The sequence below is a fragment of the Triturus cristatus genome, chromosome 11, assembly GCF_964204655.1.
Source record: "Triturus cristatus chromosome 11, aTriCri1.1, whole genome shotgun sequence".
In the NCBI taxonomy this organism is placed as follows: Eukaryota; Metazoa; Chordata; class Amphibia; order Caudata; family Salamandridae; genus Triturus; species Triturus cristatus.
This window is the reverse complement of record NC_140594.1, coordinates 438,416,098-438,429,023: the sequence shown is the minus strand read 5'-3', so window position 1 is coordinate 438,429,023 and position 12,926 is coordinate 438,416,098. Positions and strand designations below refer to the sequence as shown.

The following is a 12,926-nucleotide window of genomic DNA, read 5'->3' as shown; positions in this document are numbered from 1 at the left end:
GGGGACAAGGGGCGATATTACCAAGCCCTAGAGGCGCAATGGGAGACAGATGAAGGGGGGTCGGTTGTCGTAGCCATAGAAGGTATTACCAAGGGTATGGTACAATAGACAATGGCACAGAGGGGAGGCCAGGTTCCAGTCAAAGACGGTAAATGTACATAGGTAGATAGATTATCTATGCAGTTGAAGCCATGGGGTGTCGTCGTTAAGGCCCTTCTCGTGGGATCGCAGGCGGAATACCCAACGTTGTTCTTTAATATGAAGGGCTTTAGAGAGGTCAAATCTGCTTCTGTTCATGACTTCGAGGATGGTCCAACGGAGGTCAGTGTCTTTATGGTGTTTTTCCAAAAAGTGGCGTGTGAGTTTTGTATTCGTTTTTTTGCATCTTATGGTGCTGCAATGTTCATTGATGCGTACCTTGATTTTTCTGGTTGTCATGCCCACGTACTGGAGATCACAGGGGCATGTTAGAAGGTAAACAACATTCTCAGTATTGCAATTGCTAAATTTGCGGAGTTGCCACGGTTTACCTGTGCCTATGTTGACTTCTTTAGTGTTGGTAGTAAGCTTGCAGGAAGTGCATCCACCGCACGTGAAATGTCCCATCACTCGTGGTTGATCCCAAAGCCTCTGTTGTTCCGTGCCCTCTGTGGTTGGCATGGTGGCGTGAACAAGTTGGTCTCGCAGGTTTTTGTTCCGTTTAAAAGCAAAAAGTGGGGGATCCCACTGTTTTCCGGCGCTGTTCAGGATGTTCCATCTTTTCTTGATTATCTTCTGTACTGTGTTTGAAACAGGGGTGAATGTTGTAACACATACTGTTCTATCAGTGTTCTCCTTTGTTATATCCTCCAGAAGTGCTTCCCTAGGGTTGTTCCTTGCTCGTTTCTTAGCCTTACGTACCATTTTTTTGGGGTAGTGGCGAGCAACAAGTCTTTTCTCAAGGTGGGATGCTTGTTCTTCGTATGTGGAGATATCAGAGCAGTTCCTTCTAACTCGAAGGAATTGTCCAACCGGGAGGTTCTGTCTCAGGGCCTTGGGGTGGTAGCTCTCGTAGAGTAGAAGACTATTTCTGTCGGTGGGCTTGTTGTGCACTTTAGTGGTAATCCCCTCGTTATTCATAGTAATGTCCAGGTCGAGGAAGATGGCGTGGTTCTTATTGATTGTGTGGGTGAACCTAAGGTGTTAACCCACTGGACAAATCTTATTGCTTCTTCCTCTGATCCATTCCATATTATCAGCACGTCATCTATGTAACGCTTCCAAAGTCTGAGATTTTGTAGGAATGGATTGTGTGGGTTGTGGATGAAGTCGTCCTCAAACTGTTGGACGTACAGACAGGCCATACTGGGGGCAAAAGTGCTCCCCATTGAAGTACCAGAGATCTGGTGGTAGATGACTTTCTCGAATTCAAAGAAGTTCTCCGTGAGCGCAAGTTCCGCACATTCCATCACAAAATGTTGTGGGGTTAAAAAATCCCACTCTCTATTAAGGATGATGTTTTCCACCACTTCCAATGTGCGCCTCTGCGGTATGCTTGTGTATAGAGCTTCTATATCCATGGTTATCAACCAATCATTGGTTGTGTCCACCGTAAGGTCTCTGAGGAGGCAAAGGACATCCTTCATGTCCCTAAGGTAGGACGAAGATTCCTTAACAATAGGGCGAAGGAACCAGTCACAAAACTGTGATAGAGGTTCTAACGCTGATCCTATCCCGGACACAATTGGTCTCCCTGGAGGGGGCGTCCGGTTTTGTGGATCTTCGGGAGTGTGTAGAATTTGGGCATTCTATGTTCCTCATTTATGAGGAAGTCAGCCTCTTGTTTGGTGATCCAGTCGTTGTTGAGCGCTTCTGTGACCATGCTTCTGATCCTGGACAACAGTGGGCCTGTAGGGTCAGTTCTGTGTACGATGTAGTTGTTGGAGTCAGAGAGAAGTCTGAGGCATTCCTCTCGGTACATATCGCTGTCCATGATGACTATGGCACCCCCTTTGTCAGCTGGTTTTATGGTTAAGTCTTTATTACTACTTAGATTCATGAGGGCCGTGCGCTCTTTACCAGTTAGGTTGTCAAACCCACGAGTGTTCCGGAAGTCAATATCTTCAATGTCTTTAAGCACGGCCTGTTCGAATGCAAGTATGTGGCAAGAAATATTCTGATTAGGTGGTTGGAAGGTGGATTTTTTCCGCAGCCCCGTTGACTTATTTCCTATTTCCGTGCCCTCTTCCGTGTCTCCGAAGTAGTCGCGGAGTTTGATTTTGCGGAAAAATTGAGCCAATTCCATGTGTAAGACAAAGGGGTCGTTTTGGGGTGTGGGAACAAATCCCAGACCTTTAGAAAGGACGGTTGTTTCATCATGCGAGAGTGTGTGTTTACTGATATTCACTATGTTGGTTGCTCCCTGCTCGTCGAGCGCATCTCCACTCTCCCTCTGCTCCTGGTTACTACTACATGGGGTGGTTGTGGTTGATCTTCCCATTGGACCCTCGTGTTTCTTCGTTTTTGGCGGCCTCTCCCTCTGCCACGGCCCTGGAATAAAAAAGGCGGTTGGCCTTGTGGAAAGCCAAACCCTGGTTGGTAATATGGTTGTGGCCAAAAACCAAAGGGTGGGGGTTGGGGTTGTGGAACTTGCATCATCGGATGGTGGTAGCCCAAAGGTTTTCGGAATTGTGGTCCTGTGCTCTCATCACCGCTACTGTCACTTCTTTCCTCTCCAGAGCTGAATGTCCAGTTCTGGGGGGTGGGTCTGAACCGTTGTTTTCTCCCTGGTTGTTGGGGGGCTGGTTTATCATAGTGTTCGTCCGTGACGTAAGGGTAAACCGTTTCTTTACTAAATTTTTGTACATCCTTCCGGAGTTTCGTAAGTTTCGACTGTGTAAGGTACTCTTTGTAATCAGAGTGATCTTTGTTGATTTCCTCAAGTTTCTTCTTAAAGGCTGATAGCTGGACCGTTGCCTTAAGTTTACCCTCACTCTGTTGTATCTCGATAAGGAGGGCATCTGCCAGTTGTCTGGCGGTGTTAATAATAGAAATGAGCCAGTCTTTTGTACACTTCCAGGCAATGCTCGACCAATTAATTCTGAACTCCTTATTGCTAAGGAACAATCTTGGTTCGTTGGTGATGATAAGGCCTCTCGGGCCGTGTTCTTCCGGAGGTACTCCGTCATAAATGCCCCATGAAGTGCAGTGCGTATTTGTTCTTTTTTCTTAGAAGAGAGAGCTTCTCATTCATCCGAGTTTTTGACCGTGTTGGTGACTATGGTTTCTGCTAGTAGAGATGGTGTGTTGAGGATCTCTGCTAGAATCTCATCCCCGAACGAGAGTTCGGTATCCATGGTGCAAGTAGGGTAAGGGGAGTGTGATAATTTATCACACTTTTGAATAAACTGTTTCAGTTCGAGGGGCAGACACAGACGGGTCTGTCCGCTTGTTCTGGTCGGAAAGATATGCGGCTCAGAACATCACCCTATCCTGAGGGACTGGTACCCCAAATTATGTTCCCACATCCAGCAGCTGTACATAAATTGTAATCACAAGAGGAACTCCACAGTGTGTGGAGGGGGGAACGAGAGGCGCGGGGTTCTAGGAGCTAGCGGCCTCCATTACAAATATTAATCACAAAAAGCTGCTCCTAGAGTAGTGTGACCCTACTACAGTTCTAGAATTGTTGTGAGTTGGAACATCTCACAAAAAGTGACGGACTGGCCTCACACACCACCTGGTGTCATGCTTCATCATCGGCCAGTCTTCGCCCTCCAACATTCCTTCTCATCTCAAGACGCGTGGCCGCCTTGATGTAACAACAAGTTGGAGAGCTGCACACAATAATACGTGCTGCTGCCGGCCGCCATGATTCAATGTGTAAAAACAAAAACGAGTTGGCGAACTGCGCACAATAAGATGCGCGGGCGCCATGATCCAATGTATTAAAAAAAAGCATTTACAATGACAATCGGTAAAACTCACGTAAATGCGAGACCTATTGCATTGTAAATGCTTGTTCTACAATGTACATACATGCTGCCATCCCAGAAGCACAGCCAGGCCTGCGGGTGGCGTCCTCCGTGCCCCCTGGCAGCAGCTCAGCTGGCTGAGAGCTCCTGCCCCACCCGGGAATCCCCGCCTCTCCTCACCTCCATTCCCCTAGCAGGGGTTTTCCAATCATAACATAGATTTTATCCTTTTTAGGGCGTTTTGCGGACTAAATGAGCGCAAGCAAATGGAGAGCGAAGCCGAGATCAGAGACACTGTTTCGCTACCTGCTACCACACACTCACCTTGGTTGTACCTGCATCAAGCCACGCCCTCTTATTTAACCAACCGCAGCTGCCTGTATCTTGTATTCCACTTCTGGGTAATGTTTTCCAAGACAATAAGTGAAGGGGAGCACTCAAGCTGAAAGGCCTGCTTGTTTGTACCAATGCTCATTTATGTGTTCTCAGAGCAGGTCTTGACCTGCACTTACGGCATAAAGGGATGATGCACCCTGACTTCGATGAAACTCTGGCGCACCCCAAGGCAGGAGACACAACAGTGCATGTATTCGGTGCATGTCTTGCCCCCGTGTGAGCTGCCACGCGCTGCACTGCACATGGTGTTACAACCGATGTAGGCCCCGAGTGGTGTTTTTTAACCCGAGTTCCTTTTTAAAGTTTTGCACATTATTATTATTTTGCACTTGCTCGGTTGTGTAAAGCGCCTGAACATCGGCTGGTGCATGTGCGTTATATATGACTCGTAAATAAGCCGTTTCTGCAGTGCCTGTGGCCTGCCTGTAGCCCAGCACTGAACCACCACAGCAGCTCCCACCTAATTCCCGGCAACCGCCCGCAAATATGACCTTCGTTCTGTGCTCTGCAGAGGTCACAGCTTGGATGAGTGTGTTGTCCACCTCGCTGTCCCTTGCCCCTGCAGTTCCGCCGTATTTTTATTATAATTTGCTGTATTGTTGTATTCTGACTGCCTTATTGTATCAACGTGGTTGTTTTCCCCCTGTGCCTTGCCCGCCCCGCTCCCCGCCACCGTTCACGCGGCCACGCCCCCTTTTGTTCTGTGTCCTCCCCGCTCCCGCCTCCCAGCTGCTCCTCCCTCCCACTTGTCCTTAAATGGCGACCGCGCGGCGCAGGTGAGTGTGACCTGTTCTCAGGACACCCCCGCGCCGCACGGCCACCAACTGTGTGTGTGCCCCTCGCCCCTCGCTGCTGCTCGCAGCCTTGTTGTGCCGTCTGCCTTGCCGCCCTAGCTGCCTGCCTCGCTGTCCCTTGCCCCTGCAGTTCCGCCGTATTTTTGTTATAATTTGCTGTATTGTTGTATTCTGACTGCCTTATTGTATCAACGTGGTTGTTTTCCCCCTGTGCCTTGCCCGCCCCGCTCCCCGCCGCCGTTCACGCGGCCACGCCCCCTTTTGTTCTGTGTCCTCACTGCTCCCGCCTCCCAGCTGCTCCTCCCTCCCACTTAGCCTTAAATGGCAACCGCGCGGACGCGCAGCGGTCACGCGCAGCGGGCGTGCCGATTATGCGCCGAAGGCGTGCCAAAGGCAAGCCCGTCTGCGCCCGTCTGCGCCCGTCCGCGCCTGGACCGCGCCCAGTGCCAGGACCCCTGGCCCCCACCGATGCAAGACGACCCAACAGACCTACGACGCCGCTGCCCTCAACGCACTCAATGCCGGCCGGAACCCCACCTGCTGCCGGGCCGCCCCGAAACGCATTCACGGACCCTTCACCTGCAGAACCTGCAAGTTCACCTGCCTCCGAACCTGCACCGCGCCCGCCAAGCCAAGCTCCAGCAGCGACCTCAAGTGCATCCTGCTCAACACCCACTCCGTCCACAGACACGCCGTGGAACTCTGGAACCTCCTCGACACAACATCACCAGACATCGCCTTCCTCACGGAAACATGGATGAACGCCTCCTCAGCCCCCGACATCGCCATCGCCATCCCGGACGGGTACAAGATCATCAGTAGGGACCGCGTCAACCAGACCGGAGGAGGCATCGCCATCGTCCACAAGAACACCATCCGCATCACGACCGACTCCAACGACACCTTCGCCGCCGCCGAGCACCTCAACTTCCAGATTCACACCGACCCAAAGACGACCCTCAGAGGCACCCTCATCTACAGACCCCCGGGACCACGCACACAATTCAGCGAAGACATCACGGACTTCATCAGCCCACACGCCCTCCCCTCCGCCGACTACATCCTCCTAGGGGACCTCAACTTCCACCTGGAGAACAACAAGGACCGCAACACCGTCACCCTGCTGGACAACCTCGCCAACCTCGGACTCAAGCAACTGGTCAACACCCCCACCCACTACGCCGGCCACACGCTTGATCCCGTCTTCTCATCCAGCAAGCACATCACCTTCAGCCACTCCACCGGACTCTACTGGACCTACCGCAGCTGCGTCCACTTCAGCTTCAGAAAAACCACAACCCACCACCACCCGCAACAGGTTCCTCACAGGAGCTGGAGCAAGATCACCGCCGACCAGCTCACCACCTCTCTCAGCCAGAACCCACCTGCCAGCACAACGGTCCCCAACGAAGCAGCCCACAACTTCACGCAGTGGCTGACCGTCTGCGCCGACGACCTCGCACCACTGAAGAACCCTCCCAGCAGACCCAGAAGCAAGAAGGCCCCCTGGTTCACCGACGAACTCAAGGACTCCAAGAAGACCTGCCGCACCCTCGAGAAAGCCTGGCTCCTCGACCAGACTACTGACAACACGACCGCCCTCAAACACGCCACCCGCAAGCACCACCAGCTCATCCGCACCACCAAGAAGAAATCACTGAAGGAGCGACTGGACAACAACGCCCACGACAGCATCGTCAAGGAGTTCTCCAACCCCAGCACCGGCAACAACGACATCACCCCTTCACAAGATCTCTGCGACTCCCTCGCCTCGTTCTTCCACCGCAAGATTGCCGACATCCACAACAGTTTCGGCACACCATCCACGCACCCAACCGTCGAACCAACGCACCCCACCGCTACCCTCCGCACCTGAACCACGGTGACCACCGAAGACACAGCCCGCACGATGAACACCATCCACTCCGGATCTCCAACCGACCCCTGCCCCCACCACGTCTTCAACAAGGCCGACTCCACCATCGCACCCCAACTCCGGGACGTCATCAACACCTCCTTCAACACTGCCACCTTCCCGGAGAGCTGGAAGCATGCTGAGCTCAGCGCCCTACTGAAGAAACCAACAGAGGACCCCACCGACCTCAAGAACTTCCGACCCATCTCGCTCCTCCCTTTTCCTGGCAAAGTCATCGAGAAGATCGCCAACAGACAGCTTGCCTCCTTCCTCGAGACGAACGGATCCCTCGACCCCTCGCAGTCCGGTTTCAGAGCTAACCACAGCACCGAGACCGCCCTCATCGCAGCCACCGACGACATCCGAGCCCTGCTCAACAACGGGGAAACAGCGGCACTCATCCTCCTGGACCTCTCCGCAGCGTTCGACACTGTCTGCCACCACACCCTAGTCCAACGCCTCAGCAACACCGGCATCCAAGAGAAGGCACTGGAGTGGATCATCTCGTTCCTCGCCGGAAGAACACAGAGAGTCCGCCTCCCCACGTTTCGATCCAAGGACACCGAAGTCATCGGCGGTGTCACGCAAGGATCATCACTCAGCCCCACCCTCTTCAACGTCTACATGAGACCTCTTGCTGCCATCGCACGCCAACACAACCTCAACATCATCTCCTATGCCGACGACACCCAGCTGATCCTCTCCCTCACCAGAGACCCCGACACCGCCAGAACCAGCCTACACGAAGGGATGAAAGACGTCGCCGAGTGGATGAAGAACAGCCGCCTGAAACTTAACTCAGACAAGACGGAAGTCCTCATCCTGGGACCATCACCCTCCGCCTGGGACGACTCCTGGTGGCTCCCAGCCCTGGGCACCGCCCCCAAGTCAACAGACCACGCACGCAACCTGGGCTTCATCCTGGACTCCTCCCTCTCGATGACCAGACAAGTCAACGCCGTCTCCTCATCATGCTTTCACACCCTTCGCATGCTTCGCAAGATCTTCCGATGGATCCCGACTGAAACCAGGAAGACGGTCACCCAGGTCCTCGTCACCAGCCGACTGGACTACGGAAACACCCTCTATGCCGGAACCACAGCCAAGCTACAGAAAAGACTCCAACGCATCCAGAACGCCTCCGCCCGACTCATCCTGGACATCCCCCGACGCAGCCACATCTCCGGCCACCTGAGGGACCTGCACTGGCTCCCCGTCAACAAAAGGATCACGTTCAGGCTCCTCACCCACGCACACAAGTCTCTCCACAACCTGGGCCCCAAGTACCTCAACGGCCGCCTGACCTTCTACACGCCCACCCGCCAGCTACAGTCTACTAGCCTCGCCCTCGCCGCCGTACCACGCATCCGAAGAGCCACCGCCGGAGGAAGATCCTTCTCCTACCTGGCGGCCAAGACATGGAACTCCCTCCCCATCCACCTTCGGCTGACCCAGGACCACCTCGCCTTCAGGAGACAACTCAAGACCTGGCTGTTCGAGCAGTAGCGGACCCCTTCCCCCAAGCGCCTTGAGACCCTTCCGGGTGAGTAGCGCGCTATACAAGTGGTATGATTGATTGATTGATTGTCTGAACACCTTCATGAGAGTGAAACTCACACTGCTTTCACACTCAACTTTGGAGCGCTCAATTGTGCCAGAACCCCCTCCGCCATCTGACCTCCCCCGCACCGTAATAAGGAACTCATCTTGTGTGACGCGCTGCACAAGACTCAAGCTGCATGACAAAATGAATCAATAAAACAAATCTAGGGACGGTAGTAAATACTCCTGCTTATACTACACCCAAGTGAGGTCGAACGAGTAAAGATGTAAATGGGACTGCATCACTGACTTGTATAACCTTTCGGGGTTATTGAACATTCTGTAGAAACACTATTTTCCCTTCCACCATTAAGGGGGTGAATGTAGGAGTTGGTAGGGACCTTTACTGTTTTTAAATTGTCCCGTCCCACATGAACCTCTCGCCTTAGTCTTTACACCCCCGTGGGCTACTTAAAAGCCAAGAGGACAGTGATGCAAAAAGGCATTAATGCGGGGAGGGCGGGCAGATAACTGCCCGATTAACCTTAGCGGGCCGGGGCAGTAATGTTTAACAGTGTTTAATGTGGCAAGAGCCCGTTTATGTTACATAGCGCCACGAAGCTGCAGCCAGCGCAGTCCAGTAACCGCTATACACAAATTGTTTCAGTTGCACTCTGCATTTTAGCATTTCTAGGGCCCTTCTTCCTTGTAGTGCTCAAAGAGCCTGTCCTCGAACGATAGGCGCCTCCACATGTTATAATTGCAGTCAACCACCGAGACAGGCGGGCGTCTGGAGTAGTTTATAATGGTTTTAACTCCTTGCAAGAACAGAACATTTAGAGGCATGACATGTGGCATAGAGATATCCACCCGTAAGTAGTTACCTCGAGTACATTTTGCTCCACTTTTGCGTCAGTCGTTAAAACCAAAAATGTCGATCCTGGTATAAATATTTAATGTTGTAGCGCAGCGCCAACATGAATTATTTTGATTTCAAGTCCCTAAATCTACCAAAGAAATAACACAATATAATGCCGTGGAACCAGTGGTGCTGCGGTGATGGGTGGTAGCAGCGCGGAGGCGCTAATACCATGGCAGGGGCGGCAGGGTGGCCCTGAGGTTAGCAGTGGCAGTCGGGTGCTGGGGCTGAAGTTCAGTAGAACGTGTGACATAGGTGTTAATTAAGGAAAGTGAGCATCAGTCGAGTGAATGTGTAGGTGAGCGTATTGTGACGGGGAGAAGGTAGCCTGTCTTTTGGAGCTAATGGTTTGGTGCTGGAGAATAACTCTCGGAAGTGGTATTTTGTTTGGCAGTAGTAGTGTGTGTGAAGGCATCTCCTCACAGCACTGAACCGGAGCCACAAAGTTGCTTCAATGCACATTACTTGTGTTGCATGCGCCTTAAGCCTACACAAGGGAATGCATCGCACACGCAAGTCACAGCACTGAACCGGAGCCACAAAGTTGCTTCAATGCACATCACTTGTGTTGCATTGCCTTGTCCTCCCCATGACCCCGTGCGAGCTCCGTGCCTGCTTCACAGCTGTTGTAAAGACAGTTCTTATCTGCTTGTTAAATAAACAAGCAGATAAGAAAAGTCTTCACGGCACACGTAAAGCAGGCGACTGTGTCCGGAGGGGATGTACAAAAAAGCCAAAAGGAGGCACCCTGGACACCTTATTTCCAATGGCGGCGCACCGTTCAACATAAACGTTGACGCAAGCCAATGGGAATAAGGGGCGGGGCGTGAAGCCCTTTTCTAAAACTGACTTGATCACTATAAGTCTTGAGGCGAGGAACGCATGTGTGCTCCAACGCCAACCGAGACCTAAAAAAGTAGACAGGGCTTTGCGATAAGAAACAGCGCCTATTTCACATAGGCTCTATCACGGAGAAATGCTTTAATTTCTCCTTTTGTTTCCGACTTTGCCTGTGTGCTGCTCTGTACAGCACATACAAAGTGGGAAAAGTTTTAAAGTTAGTATAAGCATTGTATATTGTACTGGAAGGGTATCCTTCCAAGACCAAACCTAAGCTAGCCCTTACGCTATGGTGCAAAGGTGTGTGCGGGGCGCATAGCAGCAAATTCCAGCGCTGGAGAGTGCCATATTTCTGTCAATATGGCACTCTTCTGCTCTCTCCTTCTTGCGCAATACAGCATAGATGTTTTGGCTGCTGCACTGCGTAAAAATTTAGTGAATCTGCCCTAGAGTATCTTGCAGAAAAGCCCTCTACTGCCCGTGACTATGGGCACCCAACATTCTACAAGTAAAGTTACCGTGAACACCTCAGGCGCAGTACTTAGGGAAACACTAGGGAATGGCACCCTAGGTGTACCTTGTGGCAAGGTCAACAGTTCACTCTGAACTTCTGACCACTGTACTGACATTAGCACAATGCAGCATTGAGCAACTGTTCCTATGTCCTCTATAGAAGAAGCATTTTCAAGCACCAGCAGCTTCTTCCCCATTTAGTCTCTTCTCGTATACTGCTCTAACACAGCTCTTTGGTGCTGCCCCTTGACCTTGTGGCCCTGCTGGATGTTTTTCTTCTTTTTTCTTTACCCCGTAAAAATGTCAGCTGCTGCTTGAGTGAGTTAACAGAGTCTTGAATTCACTTGACTCACTCTGAATATTAAACTGCATATCCTATGTAATAAACACTGAGACCCAGGACTATTAAGAAGTCATGAAAAGTTGCTGTGCTGCGTTGCATGAAAGGGTGAGAGCATAACAGCACCAGAACTACTGCTCTTTTCATGTGCTGGCACATTTTAGTCAGCTATGTGCCAACACAGACACCCTTATGCCACAGTGCAAGGATATCAGCGTTGTCTGAAGCATAGGCTTCGTTTTGGAAGGAGCCTCTTCCAGGACAAAACCTTTGCCTTTTCCCACTTTGTGCTGTACAATACCGCACACATGCAAAGTAGGAAAAACGAGGAGAAATTGGAACATTTCTCCTCGGTGCTCCTGCCTCTATGAGGTGTAGGATTTTGTTGCAAATTCTTGTATACAATACTTTGTAGATAGGAATTTGCATCTAAACCCATGGGGGAATTGCATGGGAATGCCCATGCACCACCCATGTAATACACCCTTAACTCAAAGTCACATAACACAGCACATTGCACAACTTTGTGTTACTTTGGGTTCCTATCCACCAATGCAAATCGCGATTTGAGTTCGATAGTAAATTTCACCTGAACAATTTACGTCGGGTTTGCCTTAGAAAGGTAACGCAAACCCAATGCAAATCATTTGTAAATATGGTACTAGGTTTATACTTCAAGGGCCAAGTCACAGTGAAATAGGTCTAGTCCCAGGCCACTCAAATTGGAGCGGTGAAGCACTTAACACTTATATTCCACACGCGTCACACGCTCTCAGCACTCTGGCATCACTCAGACAGACACATGAGACTAACATAGAAAGGACATAACAAAATGTCAAGTAAACATGCCAGTTCTTCCATGCTCGGTTTTGGTCACAGATGCACAGGGGAAAAACTGCTAAATGCATTAGCCAGGCAGACTGAAAGTCAGAGGACTTGTGTTCTGTCTCACAGTAAAATTCCTTCACCATTGTTTTAATTCGGTCTGTTGGGAGATTTTAAACTGCCCCTTATCAGGAGTGAGTAAGATATTCAGTCCTGGATTCTCTGCTTGGCATTCTGGTCCACAAGTCGTGCAAGACCAAAAAACCACTAAAGCCAGAGTACAAGGCAGGGTGAAATATCCATATCGGACATGGGAGAGCTTCAGCTCTCAGAAGACTGACAATCAACCACCCACTCATTCACATTCAAAACACAAACACTGCAGATACTCACAGTTTCCTTAGGGTGGAAAATGGATCTCTGGGTTGCAGTGGATCACGACAGTCCCTCAGGTTGGCTGTAAATCATGTCCTGAAACACCAGCCTTCCAGAGATAGCCGGAGCAGCTTACATCCCCTTTAGCGGCTTAACGCAACTAAGCCCCAGCGCAGCCATTTGTCTGTCAGATGGAAGAAAAAATAGTTATCAGATGAGTGTGTCTCTCTGGAACAAAACTGTGCATGCCCTGGGATTTTCTGTTCACAAATTGTTGTTTTCAGATGTTTTGGTCTGGTTCAGTGTCCAATACTGGTCCATCAAGGCTGGTTCCACGGCATCTGATTCTATATGTGATTGACATTCAGAGTCATAGTATGGTATTTTGTCCAATCTGTGTATATACTGAAAAAGTGTCTAGGACCTGGACTTCATGGACTTACGCTGAACACCTCTGTGTTAGATGGACACCGAGTCCTGGGGAACGACACCCCCTCCACCTCTGGCAGCATCT

At 50.9% G+C, this 12,926-nt stretch overlaps 1 long non-coding RNA gene across 1 annotated transcript in view; it reads right to left on the bottom strand.

The window, feature by feature from the left end:
* Nucleotides 1-12,588, bottom strand: part of LOC146784411 (uncharacterized) — a 57,233-nt gene extending 44,645 nt beyond the window's left edge. The window contains exon 1 of the long non-coding RNA XR_014970678.1: nucleotides 12,431-12,588. This is a non-coding gene — a long non-coding RNA (uncharacterized LOC146784411). The remainder of the gene's footprint in view (nucleotides 1-12,430) is intronic.
* Nucleotides 12,589-12,926: the final 338 nt, after the last annotated feature.